The following is an 18,021-nucleotide window of genomic DNA, read 5'->3' as shown; positions in this document are numbered from 1 at the left end:
CATTTTGAGAGTATATATTACCTGCTGTTGGCACAGAAAATGGAGCTAAGTAGAGGCTGTATTAAGAATGATCATAGAGGCAACTGAGCCAAAACTGCAGGGCGTTTTTACCAACCCAAAGGTGTGTCCACACCTTCACCTCAGCAGACATTGCAAAGTGCTTAACTAAGTAAGTGATCTTATAAATCCAGATTCTTTATAGGATTTTGTATTAGTCCCACAGGATGATATTTAAGTTTTACAGAAGAACTACAGTACAATTCTATGAAATGAAAGTAAAAATACCAATAGAATGTGAAATTTAAAAAAAAATTTTTCAATATGTGAATAGTGATTGATTTTAAATCAAAATGTACTATGCATGTAAATAGAGTCAATTATTTAGTTGTCATTTATTATATGCCTTGCGGATTCAGTTTAATATGTTGATATAGAGACAAAAGTTGCTAAATTTACAGCTCGTTCAGATCAGAGTGTTGAAGAGGCACAGCTGACTGGGCAGACAGGCGCCCTGTTTTTCAGTACCAGAGGCTGGTTACTCCACAGACTTGGGGTAGCTGATGAAGTAAGAGAATTTTTTTTAATTTCCAGAAACATATTTATTAATCTTGCACATTTTTCTTTTCTGTTATTTTACTGTTCAAATTCACACAAACCGGTCTACATGCTGTAACAGTACTGCACGTTGAAGGTAAGCCTGCCGTGTTAGCACTTGTCTTTGCAGCAAAGCTGCTTAACCTGGGACCCATGGACCTCAAATGGCTCAAGAATGGTCTTCAGCAACTCTATTCACTCCCTGGAATTGTGTGTAGAATTTTGTGGGTGGCACATATGTGCATCTTTCTGCAGAAAGTAACTTTCATGAAATGATCTGTGTTCCTCCAAAAGAAAGAACCCCTACTTCCCTGTGCCTTTCATTTAAACATCTGAGAACACACAGATCTCAAGTTTTTCAGCCCTGATCCCTGCAATATATATGCAGAATAGATTTCCACAAGAAAAATAAATGAGAAAACTGGGCTAAATCAAACAAATGTTAGTTTAAATGCTAGATTTATTTCAGATATCAGACATAATTGCAGAAATACCTATACCTAAGGTCCCATTTGATTTAAGGTCCTTGAAGTGAGAGATTTTCTAATTTTGTCATTGAATATCCAGTGACTTGCATAATGCCCAATAGATAATAGAAGTGAGTAGAGCAAAAGGAAAATAAGAGTTTGGGGGAGCAGTATCACGGGAACCTTAGACAAATTAAGACCATCTGTCCTGTCTCCCAGTTATGCAACAGGTTGTGAGTGGTTGGTAGCCAGCTGTTCTTCAGAAGGTGGAGGATGCTCTGTGTCTCTCTCGGTCCCTGTAGGTGCCTGGTTTGGGCGTGCAGGCTACATGGAGTTCCCAAGTGGTTATTCAGTGACTCTGCAAATGAGCACAGGTATCAAAAACTTGCCAAGTGCTAAGAAAATTCACAACTTTTTATTAAAAATATGGAAAATGAGAATAGTGGCTCTGGCTTTGAAACCCAGAATTACTCAATTTAGTGTGTGTGGAAACCACTGTAGTTTTTACTGTAGTGAAGATCTGACAAGATTTTTTTTCCTTTTCTTTTTTTCTAACATTGCTGTTTAATTCTTACGACACTCCTATCCACAGGTGCAATTGTGTAAATGTGGAACGGAGCTGGAAACAGAAGATTGGCGAACTTGAGTCACTAGCACAAGGTCAAGATTGGAACCACAGCAGTCTGACCGTGGAGCTGCACCCAGCAGTTACAACGCTGCCTCCAGAGTGAATGATTTTGGTTATAGTGCTGTCACCCAGCTTTTTGGGGAGTTTCCAATCTTGTCTATCAACTGAGCCTCCAGGCTTTGACTACCTCTCAGTCGTGTTCTCAAACTTGGAGGCAGAGACGATGCTGTGAAAATGAACTCCTGAAAGAAAGTTTAATGGGAAAAAATGGAGTTTTGCCACTAACTTTATACTTTTAGGCAAGATTTGTGACTATTTTTGGGTTCTGTTGTCTGGAAATTGAGGGAAATCTCTAGGAGGTCTTCCAGTTCTTACTTTCTATGTTCAGTTGTGACCAGAATATGATGAGAAGAATGTGTTTTCTCCCTACTGTCCTATTCTCCTTCCCTCCTCCTCCCCCCACTGGATTATTCGGTGCTGCCTTCAGGGGATCTAGTCCTTAAATTAACATTTTTTTTTTTTAGTTTCTACGATGTACATGGCACCACATTATATTAAGTTCTATGGTCCCATGTCACCAAATAGCTGATTGCCTGACATTGTGGGAACTTTGTGTCCTCAGGGAATAGAAGATATTCACAAAGTAAGAAAAAGATTCTCAGTCCTTCTTCCCCTCAGTGCCTGGAAAGGCTGTGTTCTTCTGGGTGAAGAATAAACATTTTATTCACTGTTAAACAGTGGATTTTTTCCCTCAGTAATGAAGCGGACCACTTTAAGGTCTTTCAAGTGGTTATATTGACTAGGAAAAATAGGGTTAATAACAGTTTAAATGAGTGACTCCTATATGCCAGGTGCAGGGCTAAGATCTGTATATGCTTTATTTCATCCAATCTGCACAATAATGTCACGAGGTATGTACCATTATCTTTCCCATTTTACAGATAAGGGCATTGTATTAGCTTGCTAGGGCTGCTGTAACAAAGTACCACAAACTGGGTGGCTTAAACAATAGAGATTTATTTTCTCACAGTTCTGGAGGCTAACAGTCTGAGATGAAGATGTTGGCAAGGTTGGTTCCTTCTGAGGGCTGTGAGGGAAGGAACTGTTCCAGGCCTCTCTCCTTATGTAGATGGCTGCCTTCTCCCTGTGTCTTCACATGGTCTTCCCTCTGCATGTCTGTGTCCTAATCTCCACTTCCTGTAAGGATACCAGTCATATTGGACTAGGACCCACTCTAGTGACATCATTTTAATTCAATCACTTCTATAAGGACCCTATCTACAAATTTGATTACATTCTGAGGTACTGGGGTTTAGGACTTCAGTATTTGAGTTTTGGGGGGAGAGGAGGACACAATTCCATCCCTAACAGACACTGAGGCCAGAGAGGTTTAATAACCTCTCTAAAATCATGCAGCTAGGATGAGGTAAAAAATTATATTAGCCACAATGATTCTATTTTCTCTATATCTTATTTAATTGGTGGAAAATCTATAAGGAGAAGCACAGGAGAATATGGGAAGTGGACTTGATATTTTCATAGAGCTTAATAGTCATGGACTGTCACTGGGAGGGTGGACTGAATGAGGTTTGGTGCAAAGTGACCAATTTTGGACACTGCATATAAGCACTGAGTGCTGTCGGGTTAATAAGGTCTCAGTCCATCAGGAACTGCCTGATACCCAGGCAGCGTGTGCAGCCTCACACAAGCTTGAGTAAGCTTTCTGATTCACTTATTCCTCAAATATTTATTGTACACCTACTCCATTATCACATGGCAGGGGCACAAGTCTGTACAAGATTATGTCTCTGCTCTCATAGCCCCTGCATCCCAGTGGAGCAGAGGGGCAATACACATATTATACGTCATACTATGCTAGCTGGGGAGAGTGCTCTGAAGAGGAAATACAGCAGGATAAGGGAATAGAAGGTGATGAGAAACATCGAGTTCTGGGGACAAGTGCTCCAAGCAGAAGAAGAGAGAGTAAAATGGCCCCAGGTGAGATAGAGCTTGCCCATTCAGGGAACAGCAAGAAAGTGGGGGTGGCTGGAGCACAGGGAGCAAGGGAGGGGCGGTAGAAGATCACCCAAAGAGATGGCTGGCAGTCAAGGTCTGAAGGCTTGATAAAGCAGGGTGAGGAGTTGGGATTTTATTCTAAGTATAATGTGAAACTTTGGAGGGGCGTGTGTGTGTCAAGAAGGCAGTCTATGCTCTGATTGGGAAAGGAGTATTCTGGGAGCTCTGTGGAGAATGGACTGTGCTGGGGTTCCGGTGGGGCAGAGTGGAAGCAGGCGGCCCGGTTAGGGTCACTCCTTCACTGGATGAATCAACCAGAGTGTTATAATGCACTACGATGTATACATGCAAGACAAGATTACATCTCTGAAGTCTCAAATCCTGAGTTTCATTTTTGGCATGACTATCGACTCCATTTTTTGTGATCTTGAATCAGGCCCTTAAAATTCTTTAGAGAGGCAAATGTGTGTCATCAAGTAACGAAAAAGTTGGAAGAGCTCCCTTTAGGTTTGTGAGCTGTAGGTGTTTGGTTCGATATGAGATTCTGAGCATGGGGAGAGTGTAGGAACAGTCAGAATATTGTTCGCCTGCAGCTGATGGAGTCAGCACGGTCATTACATTTGCTCCAGAAGGTCACATCAAGGTAGAGAGAAGCACTTAATGTCGGAATTATTGATGCTCCAGCTAATATGCTTTCCCCGCAAAAGCAGCCTTCCTGTCTGGCTGGAAGCCTGGGGACAAGGCCTCAGCCGACTGGGTCCAGCACCAGCTCTGCTACAATTAATCCCATGGTATCCTGTCTGGCTACCAGGGTGGAAACTGCCTTCACTTTCCAGGCAGCCTCAGTGGCTGCCATCCTCTGCAACCCAATTCTTTTAAAAGCTGAGGGCCAAGTCCCACAGAGCAGGAGCCAGGAAACACCAGCCACCTAAGCTTTTGAGAATCAAGGAGTCAAAGAACCTAACAATGTTGGCTTGTAGTGGCTCACCTGGATTTGAGCCTCCTGAGAAAGGTTCCTGTAAATGGCCTGAATATATATTTTGTTTCTCACTGCAATAACATTCTAGGACATTGCCGCTGTTCAGAACTCTCCTAAGCAGGCAGTAATTATAGGCAGTGGAAGTAATCACTGTACATATACCTTTGTAAATCTGGCTCTCATTGGTGGGATTTTTTTTAACACCCCCTAAAGGGGAGGATATGCTTCTTTGGCATTAACATTAACCTGAGCCTTTAAGCGACAAACACAAAATATGACTCTGGATAAATGAGAACAGTGTGATAGAAAAGTCCAAAGTTTCCCTGTAATTCTGTATATTGGTCCCCAGACGTGAAATTAGAGAAAGTTTTGGGTGATATTTACCATCTTGATGGATTAAATATGAATCAAAATGAAACGGAAGATATTAGTTACTTTAGAAATAAATTCTCTTATTAGGAAGAAACCATTTATTGTATTTAGGACCTCAGATTATGTAAAAAGGAGAAAACACCCTGCAGATAACTTATTATAATCAAGGGGAGTATTTCCTTTCCAAAAGAAGAACATAATCAATTTCAAAAATTGCTTTGAGAGAGGAAAATATTCACAGCGGGGAAATTTGAATTATATCCTATACCAGCAAAATCAATGATTTTTCTTCCTGTTTATTTTTTATAGCAACTTTTATAAGTTTGTAAGTCATAAACCATATTTTGTTTAAAAAGGCTTTGCTGATTCTAAATCTTTCTCTGATTTTTCGAAATCAATTGAAACAAATTTAGATATTAATTGTAACCAGAGAAATCAATACACATCAACAACACAGAGGACTGTAACTTTCTTGAAGATCTAAGCAATAGAGGACATAGTGCCAAAGAGGGGTGAGAGGGATGCTGTTTAAATGAACCCAGTTTTAAATATGCTATGTGAAAAAAGGAGAGAGAATATAAGTAAAATGTATTAAATATTACCTGCTATGAGCATCAGGGATAGAGGCAGACGGTTTAAATAGTTGATATTGCAAAGACAGGTTAATTTGGTAAGGTACCCTACATTTTCCCTCTTTTTTTTTGCACATCAGCTGCTATAAAAGTCAATTTGTGCTCTCTGAGCACACAACAATGTGCAATGGGTATATAATTTAGAAGCATGTTAGTAAGAACATAAAGCTAGCCCAAGTCTAAAATACTTGCAAATCATTTGCAGAGTAGTTTGTCCACATGCCGATCATTGCACTGTAATTCTTTATGGATATGATGCCAAACAATGAAACAGCAAGTCCTTGCTCAGGTGATTGAATTTCCAGGACTATCCTGGGTGTGGGAATGACATGTATTCCACGTCACGCAACAGCTTTTCATTTTTCAGTGTTTTTGCCAGACTGTTAGTTCTTTGCGATGCCGTAGAGGTGTGACTGGGTATCGGGAATGCAAATGCACACATATATCTATACCCAGGAGAGACGTTGCTCACCAGTCACAGTAGCCTTTCTTCGAGGTCCAGATCCAGCTTCAGAATCATTCTCAACACAGTACTCTAGGCAGCCACCACCAATTGTTTAAAGCAGGCATGCCAGGTGAAGCCTCATTACTCTCCCTAATGTGGTATAGGTGTGCTCCCCAAGTTTCGACTGAAATCCTCATGGACAAGGAGAATTTGCTGATGAGGCGGGCGGTAGGGGGTGGGTATAGAGAGAGCAACTCAGAAAAGCCCTGGTTGACAAAAGGCGGCAATCAATAGCTAAAGGCTATCAAATGACTAGGTTAAGTCTTTTGGCCTTGGCAGTAAGTTTTTGGATTTAAGAGTGAGCTTTTTGTGAAATGTCAGAGGGCTCCATTCTTGTCTATACATAACTCAGGGTAGATAGAGAAGGCATGCTGAGTAATATCAATAAGAATGATGGTAAAAACAGTATCACTCATTTATCAAACACTTACTTTGTAGTGGGCATGATAAATACTTTTATATATATTATCTCTGATCCACTCATTAACTCTGCAAAGTGGGCTCAGAAAAGATGAGAAATTAAGCAAGATCAAGCAGATAGAAAGTAGAGCAGATAGTAGGCAAACCCAGGTTAGTGTGACCCCCAAATCTGTGTTCTTTATAATCCATCGTGTTGATTTTCACATTTGTAAATAACACAATACTACAAGGAGCAGCTGATTTTTTAGATGACAACCAAGACACAAAACGACGTATCAATCAGAATTATGGTTCTGAACAAAGGTTAAAATGAACAACAGTCAATTTTAAAATCATATGGCACAATGTTCCTTTATGGTATAGGGAAGGTACATGGCTTGACAATCTTTCAATTGAAAAAGACTCGAAAATTTTATTTTATTAAGCTCAAAATGTGCCAATTATCTTGGGTTTTATTAATAGGCAGAAAGTGTCTAGATCCAAGGAGGTGCTATTCCAAGTGGAGTTGGTGTGGAAATCAGGAGAGGAAGTTCGTGAAGTGATGCCGGCCCTGATATCTGTTTCCCTACATTGAACCCAGCATATAGGAGGTTAAAAACCAAAAAGCACTCGTTTCCCCTTCCCTGCTTCTCTAAGGTCCGTTCACATGTAGATATTGGTTGTTTTAGCCTTTGTATCCCTAAATTCCGCAAGGCAAATGGAAGTAATAAATTGTTAGAAGCCCAGGTGGCTTTACACTGAGTTCTGGCTAATCACCAGTTCTTGAGGTTTGTTACAGGGAGGCTGATATCCTGAAATGATCAAGGAGCTGAAGCTCCCCAACTCCTGGTTCCTGGCACCAAATCCACCATCCACCAGGGACACGGTTGAAGGAGACCCACCTGCAATTCCCTTATCTCGCCCTCCTCCCTGCCAGCAGCCTCACAAGGCCAAATGCAGGCTGATGGGAAAGCGCCAACCGGGAAGCCCACAGGGTCCCCCTCCCTACCAGCAGCTGTGTTCCTCACAACCTGTAAAACCCCAACTCCTAATGCCTCAGGAGGACTGTGGGTCTTGGGGCATAAGCCCACCACAGCCTCATTTTGCTGACAAAACTAAACGATTTTTCTTTTCCTCTATCCCTGGTCATTGTGTTCATTGATTCGGCCACGGTGACAGGGTCCCGGGTTTTTCCGGGTACAGAAGAACTCACCTCTTATCTTCCCAGGAATTGATAATGGAACTAACAGAGACAGGCTCTGTCCGGGCGATCATCTTTGATATTTTTGTTCAACATTTATTTAGGGAGAAAGAGAGAAATTGATTTTCTACTAACTAAAAAAGTTTATACTTCTTTATGTATAAAAGAGGTGATTTACTTTTCGAACTGAATGTTACATTATAATTTTATTTGAAATTTTCTTTCATTTCTGTTTTTCTGTCATTAGAACTGGATAGTTCTCCCCAAACACAAGCAGGATAGGGGTAGCTTACACCAATATTGCTACAAAACATTATTCAAAATACATCTATTTCTCTTCCTCATCTTTCAAATTTGCGAAATACTTTGTATTTCTTTTTCTCTTCAGTTCTCTTTTGCCATTGTTCTGAACTAAACAACTTCTTGGAAAGCTTGTTCAAGGTGTCAGATTTAAATTATCATTCATAAGGTGATTTGCCCTTAAATGTTTGACTTCAGAATGCTGGCTCTGTGTTGGCCAATTTCAGGTGACTGCCAGGTGGCTGGTCTCAGAGAAGCCGGGTGGGGGGGAGAGGGGGGCTCTTACATCAGGCAATCTGAGCCTTTTTGGTCCTATTGCAAAACTTTCACTGGAGTATTATTTTTTTCTACTCAAGTATAGTGTCTGGGACAAACTTGCATACTCAGTTATATAAGGAACCATGACAGCAACCTGGATAACTGGGCCATATTCATTTTGTTCCTAATGTCCCTTTATAGATCAGTGCCCCAGTCAGCGGTGGACTAGGCCAAGCTTAATTCCCCTCTCAATACAAAGAAGTCAAACTGCCTTCTGGAACATTGACTACTGACACCTTTGCTTTGACGACTTTAAACAGAGAACTCCCTTCCTCCTCGTTATTCATAACTCAGAATTAATTTGAAAGGGAAATGAGGGGATGATATGGAAATTCAAATATAAGTGCTGCCCCATATGGCTTATATTATTCCAACGGGTATGTAAAAGTTGGCAACATCGCCAAAAGTACCTCCCTCACCCCCCAAAAATGAAGGAGAAAGTCTTAAATAGAAAATGTGGGTATTGTATTCATAGGTATTTTCCAGATCTTCGAAAACACTTTCAGTAGGTGTTCCAGTTTCGGAACATATTTGACTTGGAGTTTTCCACATTACTGGGAAGTCGCGGGTGCAGCTTTACGAACTTTCTGGTATTTTAAATGAGGCTTGCAGAGTCTGGGCAAAGCCGCTTGACTAATGTTGATGAGCTCGCAGAGGAAACAGGGAAGAACAATGAATAAAGAATGCTCTTAAAAGTAGCAACATAAATTTCAATAGGCATCACATAAATGTTCATAATAGCTTGTTTTCCTATAATTTTAATTATTAAAAATTCCATTCCCTCTAGGCTGCTAATTTAAATTCAGAAGTGTCACCAGATCTTGTCATCTTTCTTTATGGAAACATTACAGTGGGAAAGAATAACATTTAACTATTTTTTTTAAAGATCCTGCAAACCTTGTTGCCCTGGGGCCTTCCCCTTTCAGAAGCACAGGGGTTAGTATTTCAAGGTCGGGGTGATACCTGCTGGGACAGAGTACTTGTTTCTCAGCTTTGACTGTCAAATTACATTTGTGCTTGTGTTCAGAGAAGCCAATTTGCTGGAGAGTCAGGTTTTGTCTAAAGTGGATTTTCTTTTTTTTTTCTTGCAGTAACATTGGTTTATAACATTGCAAAAATTTCAGGTGTACATCATTGTACTTCTATTTCTGCACGGACTACATCATGTTCACCACCAAAATACTAATTACAACCCATCACCACACACATGTACCGAATTATCCCTTTCACCCTCCACCCTCCCCCCTTCCCCTCTGGTAACCACCAATCCAATCTCTGTCTCTATGTGTTTGTTTATTGTTGTTATTATCTACTACTTAATGAAGGAAATCATACGGTATTTGGCCTTCTCCCTCTGACTTATTTCACTTTGCATTATACCCTCAATGTCCATCCATGTTGTCACAAATGGCTGGATTTCATCGTTTCTTATGGCTGAGTAGTATTCCATTGTGTATATATACCACAGCTTCTTTATCCATTCGTCCCTTGATGGGCACTTAGGTTGCTTCCAAGTCTTGGCTATTGTGAATAAGGCTGCAATGAACACAGGGGTGCATGTACCTTTGCAAATTGGTGTTTTCAAGTTCTTTGGATAAATACCCAACAGTGGAATAGCTGGATCATATGGTAGTTCTATCGTTGATTTGTGTGGACTCTCCATACTGTTTTCCATAGTGGCTGCACCAGTTTGCACTCCCACCAGCAGTGTATGAGAGTTCCCTTCTCTCCACATCCTCTCCAACACATGTTGTTTCCTGTCTTGTTAATTATAGCCATTCTGACAGGCGTGAGGTGATATCTCATTGTAGTTTTGATTTGCATTTCCCTGATAGTTAGTGATTTTGAACATCTTTTCATGTGTCTGTTGGCCATCTGTATATCTTCTTTGGAGAAATGTCTGTTCAGGTCTTTTGCCCATTTTTTAATTGGGTTGGTAGTTTTTTTGTTGTTGAGATGCATGAGTTCTTTATATATTTTGGAGATTAAGCCCTTATCAGATGTATGGTTTGCAAATATCTTCTCCCAATTGTTAGACCTGAAACTGTGAAAGTTCTAGAAGAAAACATAGGCAGTACGCTCTTCGACATCGGTCTTAGCAAAATCTTTTCAAACACCACATCTGACCGGGCAAGAGAAACAATAGAAAAAATAAACAAATGGGACTACATCAAACTAAAAAGCTTCTGCACAGCAAAGGAAACCATCAACAAAACGAAAAGACAACCTAAAGTGGATTTTCTAACTTGCTTTAGCATATTGGAAGCCAGGCTCAGATGACATAGACCGCAGAATTTTCAATACGTTTGGAGAAGCTCTCTTAATGAAGAGTTTCTGATATGTGCAGAGAAGATATCCTTTTATGACAGCCCGACTATGAGATTTGATACTATAGGATGAGCTGAAAACATGATGTGGAGGGAGGAAATGTACCAAACCTACAACTTCTAGCCCAAGGCATTCGGGGGAAGGAGACAAAGGTGGGAGAGGCAAGAAATAAGCACTGTCAGAACTTCTCTGGGCAGAGAAGATTTACTAGGCAGGTATAAAGAGACTCTGAGATACTGAGGACTTGGGCCTATATTCGTCTTTGGGACTTGCAGAAAAGACTGCCCGGCAAAGAGCAGCACAGTTATCTGGGGGTGGCCACAGCAAGGTCAACGTTGTCAGTGACAGAGACATAGAAACCTGGTAAGGAGGAGGGAGCCTGGCATTTCATTTTCCCAGTCACTCTTAGTTTCCCGGTGGAGTTATGGCAGCTAGAGATTACCACGAGCACACAGGAGGGGCAAAGGGAGCAGGCCAGCAGCTGGCTGAAAGCAAAGGGCCTGTCACATGGGGCTGGCCATGGGGAGGTGGGGCTGAGCTGCAGCAGAGGCTGTGGGATGGCAGCCACGCCAGGGTCGGATGGAGATATGGCAGAGTGAGAGGTCCGCGGTGCGAGCAAGACTCCAAGTGAGAGGGATGAGACCCCAGGAAACACCAGCCTCCCACCTGAACATCATATCTCAGCAGGATGCCCAGGAGTCCAGGGGCATCTCAGCACTTGCAGTGCAGGGAGTGACCCAGCCCAGAGACCAACAAAGAACCATGCTGGAATTTGAGAATCTGCCCTTCTCCTTCGTCATGCGCTCGTATACACCACGCATCTCTCCATGCACCCAGACTAGTGTAGAGAGAGAAGGGCAGAGGTGGGGAAGATCTCAAGCATTGAACATCTTACCTAAAGAGACATTATTTGTTTAATATATCAAGTCCTGGCTTAGGAGAAAGATTGGGATAGTCATAGAGAAATAAAGAAACTAGTTTTTTTTTGCACATCTGATTCTGATTTAACAGACTTAAGAGACCCCTCCCCCAAAAAAACAGAGCTGGCCAAAGGTGTGTCTTGTGTTTATTTTCAACTTTTGATTTGGGTCTCACAATAAGACAGGAGAGGAGTGGGGCACAAGTAAACAGAGAGGGAGATATTTCATCAGTAGTGGCAGCCTGTGAGCTTTTGATGGTTCATGAGTAAGCCTATATAGCCTATAAAGCTATATAGGAGACCTCTGAAGTTTTATACTACATGTTTGAATCTATGCATTTTAGGGAGAGAAAGTCCATTATTTGTAGGAAATTATCAAGAGTCTGTAAGACAAACATAGATACCTAACCTAGCAAACCCATCCCTTCACCCCAAGCTAAGTCCAGCTATATCTGACCCTAGAAGGTCCTATCATGTGACAGCTCTAGACGAAAACCAAAAACAAAAGGCCTGAGTCATGGGAAGATGAGGCTGTACTTAGCTATCCGTAGAGGTCTCTTGAGACCAAGATCTTAGGAATTATTTCAGATATCCAGAAGCATATTAAGTGAAGTTAGAATGCTTAATCTCATCCTGAACACATTGGCCAATATCTAGTCCAAACTGGACATTTGGAGTTGAACTCCTGATCCCAGGATGGTCTCAGGGATTCGTGGAACTGGATACTGCCTAGAAATTCTTGCTTTTACCTAGACGCTCATCTTTCTGAGCTCTATGGGGACTTGCTAATTATGAACGTTATGGAGACTTATGTAAAGGTAATGAAGGTATAAATTTGAATGTTTTAGCTCAAGACACCAACTTTCTTGCTCTAGAAATGAAGGACACTGAGATAAGCAGTCAAGAGCCACTTGTGTGTTAGGTTGGGAGGAGTTTACACGCTGTCTTGAGGCTGCTGAGTTCACTACCAATTCTTCTACCTGTGTTTTCCAGGCCTCACCACTCCAAGGATAGAAGAATAAGAGTCACTAAATAGTGTTTCTTTGGCTCCATTCCCACTTCCTCCGTAGGAACTCTGGCAAAATTAGTTTGAAAATTGTGATACTGGTCTCCCAATGAACCATGCCCCTTGGTATTCATGCCCTGTGTAGTTTGCATCCCATGGTGAATCTATGTTGACCTTGTGGCTTATTTTGACTTGTAGAATTTGTTGGAAGTGACACTATGCTAATTCCAAACCTGAGCCTCAAGAGGCCCCAGCAACTTCTGCTTTTGCTTTTTGGGGACCCATGAGCTGCAGCATAAGAAGTCCAGCTGTGGTGCTGGAGACCGTGTGGAGAGAGCACTAGGAGGGGCTCTGCGGAGAGGTAGAGGCCTTGAGACTTGCATGAAGAAGGCGAGAGACTTGGCCATCCCAACAGTCCGGGTGAGCTCAGCCGGTGGGTGTCCCTGCCTAAACGCAAGACCTGTAAGTGAAACCACCCAGGGCAGTTGCTGCCACCTGCTATCTGACTGCAGTGGCATGTGAGACCTCAAAAAAAACAAGCAGAACCACTATTCACCTGAGCCCCAATCAATCAGAGAATTGTGAGAAATAATAAAGTCGGTGTGCTTTAGCCCACTGAACTGTGTGTGGTTTGTTATTCAGCAGTGAATAACTACAATAGAACTGTCGAGCTGAGTCCCAGGCAACCCATAGAATCATTAAAAATAATAAAATGTGAGGAGGAAGTCAAGATGGCGGCGTAGGCAGACTCGGAACTCACCTCCTCCCGTGGACACAGCCAATTTACAACTACTCGTGGAAAAATTACCCCTGAGACAGAACTGAAAACTGGATGAGAGGAACTCCTGCAACAACGGACAATCCTAACTGAGGTGGAAGAGGCAGAGACTCCCTTCTGGAGAGGAAAAACGCCGCCTTCACAAGCCGCCAGCTTCACGGCCGCCGGGAGCAGCTCACAGGGACGCAGCCTCCCTGGAGGCGTGGGGCCCCGAGCCGGGGAGCGCCCCCGCTGGGGGCATTTTGTGGACCCAGCACAATCGAGACCAGCGGCATAATATCTGACTTTGCCTGCTACTAAAACACTGGGGAACACCCCCAGAAAACCCGGTTCACAAAGAAACTAAAACTGGCTCTTAAAGGGCCCACGCACAAACTCACCCGTTTCAGAAAGCATCCTAAAATCACCAGAAAGAAAGGTGCACAGTGCTTTGGTGAGAAGAGACTCACCTGATAGGCCCTGTGTGCATCTCAGTGAGAGGTGAGACCTCTCCAGGGACTGGGACATTGGTGGCGGCCATTGTTGTGGCCTGGTGTGGGCGTGCTGACACAGACGCCATTGGAGTTCTCCCTGGGGCCTACTAGCCCAGGGTCTGCCCCACCCGCTAGAGCACCGATTTAATCCAGCTCAGCCGGGGCGGGCAGCCCACCCTAGAGACTGGCCCTACCCAACAACAAGCCCTCAGGCAACTTGTGGGCCTGCAAAGATTGGTGACTGGATTCTCTGCAGCTTGGCAACTGAGCCGACTTCAGTGGGGCAGGGCTTGCACAAGGAGTGGGTGGAGAGTGTGGGGCGGTGATGGAGTGTGTGGGGCTCCCGCCGTGGAGAGACTGGGTCTGCTTCGGGAGGTCGGGGCACGCACATGGGGCAGGACTGTGTTGACTGTCTGTGTGGACCTGTGGGCGGCAGGGCTTGTCAGCTGCAGAAGACTTGTGCTTCTCAAAGACCCACATGGGGGTTTGCCCCACCTTCCAAAGCCTGAAACAATGGGGTGCTCCCGTGCATGAGGCCAGCCTCACCCAGCTGCAATCCTCAGAGAGCTGATAAGAGACCTAAAGGCTGGAGGCTTATAGCAATTGTAAGGCCCTGAGCCTAACAACCTGCCACACTGGGGGCCTACTCACTTAAAAGAAATACTGCAACACAAATGTGGTATTAGAACTTGCAGCCAACTGTGCTGGGGCTCCCCACACCTGATAAAGAGACTGAAGGGCCCACAACAACTACTAGCAGCTGAGCATTACAACAGCTGGCGAGGAGCATAACTCGGCCTCCCTGGGCGCCTACAGGGAGAGCAAACACGCCACAACAGAAGGATACACGTAGCCCACATAGGGGTCACCCCTGGAACATTGAGAACTGAGGGAAGCACACTGCAGGACTACTAAGCCATCACTTACATAAGGTCACCTATCCAAGAGCAGGAGACGTTGCTGACCTACCTAATACGTAGACACAAGCACCGGGAAAGAGGCAAAATGAGGAGGCAAAGGAATAAATTCCAAGTAAGAGAACAGGACAAACCCCAGAAAAGGAACTAAGTGAAACAGAAATGAGCCACCTAACCGACAGAGAGTTCAAACAAAGAGTGTTAAGGATGGTCACTGATCTGGGGAGAAGAGTAGATGAACTCAGTGAGAATGTCAACAAAGAAATGGAAGATATAAAAGAGAACCAATCAGAAAAGAAGAATAAAATACTGGAAATGAAAAATTCACTAGAGGGACTCAAAAGCAGAGTAGAGGATACAGAAGAATGGATCTGTGAGCTGAACTGAAAGACTAGAAGAAATTACCCAAGCTGAACAGGTAAAAGAGAAAAGAATTAAAAAGAGTGAGGACAATCTAAGGGACCTCTGGGACAACATCAAGCGCGCTAACATCTGTGTTAGAGGTGTCCCAGAAGGAAAAGAGTGAGACAAAGTGGCAGAGAATCTATTTCAAGAAATAATAGATAGGCTGGCCCCGTGGCTTAGCGGTTGAGTGTGTGCGTTCCACTGCTGGCGGCCGGAGTTCGGGTCCCGGGCGCGCACCGAGGCACCGCTTGTCCGGCCATGCTGAGGCCGTGTCCCACATACAGCAACTGGAGGGATGTGCAACTATGACGTACAACTGTCTACTGGGGCTTTGGGGGGAAAATAAATAAATAAATAATATTAAAAAAAAAAAAAAAGAAAGAAATAATAGATAAAAACTTCCCTAACCTAAGGAAGAAAACAGACATCTAGGTACAGGAAGCACAGAGAGCCCCAAACAAGATAAACCCAAAGAGGCCCACACCAAGACACATCATAATCTAAAGCTCCAGAATTAAAGATAAAGAGAGAATCCTAAAAGCCACAAGAGAAAGTCAAGTTACATACAAAGGAAACCCCATAAGGCGATCAGCTGACTTCTCAGCAGAAACCTTAGAGGCTAGAAGAGAGTGGCATGATATATTTAAAGTGCTAAAAGGAAAAAACTTACAGCCAAGAATACTCTACCCAGCAAGGTTATCATTCAAAATGGAAGGAGAGATCAAAAATTTCCCAGACAAGCAAAAATTAAAGGAGTTTGTCACCAAGAAACCAGTGCTACAAGAAATGTTAAAGAGACTGATTTAAGAGGAAAAGAGAAGGCCACAAACAGGAAAATTTATCTATTTCCATAAGAGGGTAATGGATACAAATACACAAAAAAGAGGTTAGATATGATATCAAAAACATAAAATGAGGGAGGAGGGGAGTTAAAGAGTAGAGCTTTCAGACGGAGGTCAAACTAAAGAGACCATAAATTCTTTATAGAAGAAGAAAGGAACAGAGAAGGACTACTAAAACACTGAGAAAAAAAAGGTAAAAATGACAGTAAGTACATACTTATCAATAGCTACTTTAAACGTCAATGGACTAAATGCTCCAATTAAAAGGCATAGGGTGGCTGATTGGATAAAAAAACAAGACCTATATATATGCTGCATATAAGAGACACACTTCAGACCTAAAGACACTCACAAACTGAAAGTGAAGGGATGGAAAAAGATACTCCATGCAAATGGTAATGAAAAGAAAGCTGGGGTAGCAATACTCATATCAGACAAAATAGACTTTAAAGCAAAAACTGTAAAAAGAGACAAGGAAGGGCATTACATAATGATCAAGGGTACAATCCAAACAAGGATATAACACTTGTAAGTATCTACACACCCAATGTAAGTGCACCTAAATATATAAAGCAATTATTAACAGACATAAAAACAGAAATAGACAGTAACACAATAATATTAGGGGACTTTAACACTCCACTTACACCAACAGATAGATCATCCAAACAGAAGATCAATAAGGAAACACTGGCCTTAAATGACACACTAGAACAGATGGACCTAGTAGATATATACAGAGCATTCCATCCAAAAACCGAAGAATACACATTCTTTTCAAATGCACATGGAACATTCTCCAGGATTGATCACATATTAGGCCACAAAACAAGTCTCCATAAATTTCAGAAGATTGAAATAATATGAAGCATCTTTTCTGACCACAACTGTGGAAACTAGAAATCAACTATAGGAAGAAAATCAGAAAAGCCACAAATACGTGGAGATTAAACAAAATGCTACTGAACAATGACTGGGTCAACGAAGAAATCAAAGAAGAAAGCAAAAAATACCTGGAGACAAATGAAAACGAAAATACGACATGCCAGAATTTATGGGATACAGCAAAAGCAGTTCTAAGAGGGAAGTTTATAGCAATACAGGCTTATCTCAACAATCAAGAAAAATCTCAAATAAACAATCTAACAATGCACCTGAAGGAATTGGAAAAAGAAGAACAAACAAAGCCCCAAATCACTAGAAGAAGGGAAATAATAAAAATCAGAGCAGAAATAAATGAAATAGAGACCAAAAAAACAATAGAAAAAATTAATAAAACCAATAGCTGGTTCTTTGAAAAAAATCAACAAAATTGACAAGCCTTTAGCTAGACTCACCAAGAAAAAAAAGAGAGAAGGCACAAATAAGTAAAATCAGAAATGAAAGAGGAGAAATTACAACAGACACCTCAGAAATACAAAAAATTATAAGAGAATACTATGAAAAGCTATATGCCAACCAATTCGACAATCTGGAAGGAATGGATAAATTCTTAGAATCATACAACCTTCCCAAACTGGATCAAGAAGAAGTAGAGAATTTGAATAGACCAATCACCAGGAAGGAGATCGAAACAGTAATCAAAAACCTCCCCCAAAATAAAAGTCCAGGACCAGAAGGCTTCCCTGCTGAATTCTACCAAACATTCAAAGAAGACTTAATACCTATCCTTCTCAAACTCTTCCAAAAAATTGAGGAGTGGGGGAAGCTCCCTAACTCATTCTACAAAGCCGACATTATCCTGATACCAAAACCAGACAAGGACAACACAGAAAAAGAAAATTACAGGCCAATATCACTGATGAACATCGATGCAAAAATCCTCAACAAAATACTAGCAAATTACATACAACAATATATTAAAAAGATTATACACCATGAACAAGTGGGATTTATTCCAGGTATGTAGGGATGGTTTAACATTCGCAAATCAATCAACGTG

This window comes from Ceratotherium simum, chromosome 31 (genome assembly GCF_057802395.1).
Source record: "Ceratotherium simum simum isolate JZ-2026a chromosome 31, ASM5780239v1, whole genome shotgun sequence".
NCBI classification, from domain to species: Eukaryota; Metazoa; Chordata; class Mammalia; order Perissodactyla; family Rhinocerotidae; genus Ceratotherium; species Ceratotherium simum.
Note: the sequence above shows the minus strand (reverse complement) of the source record.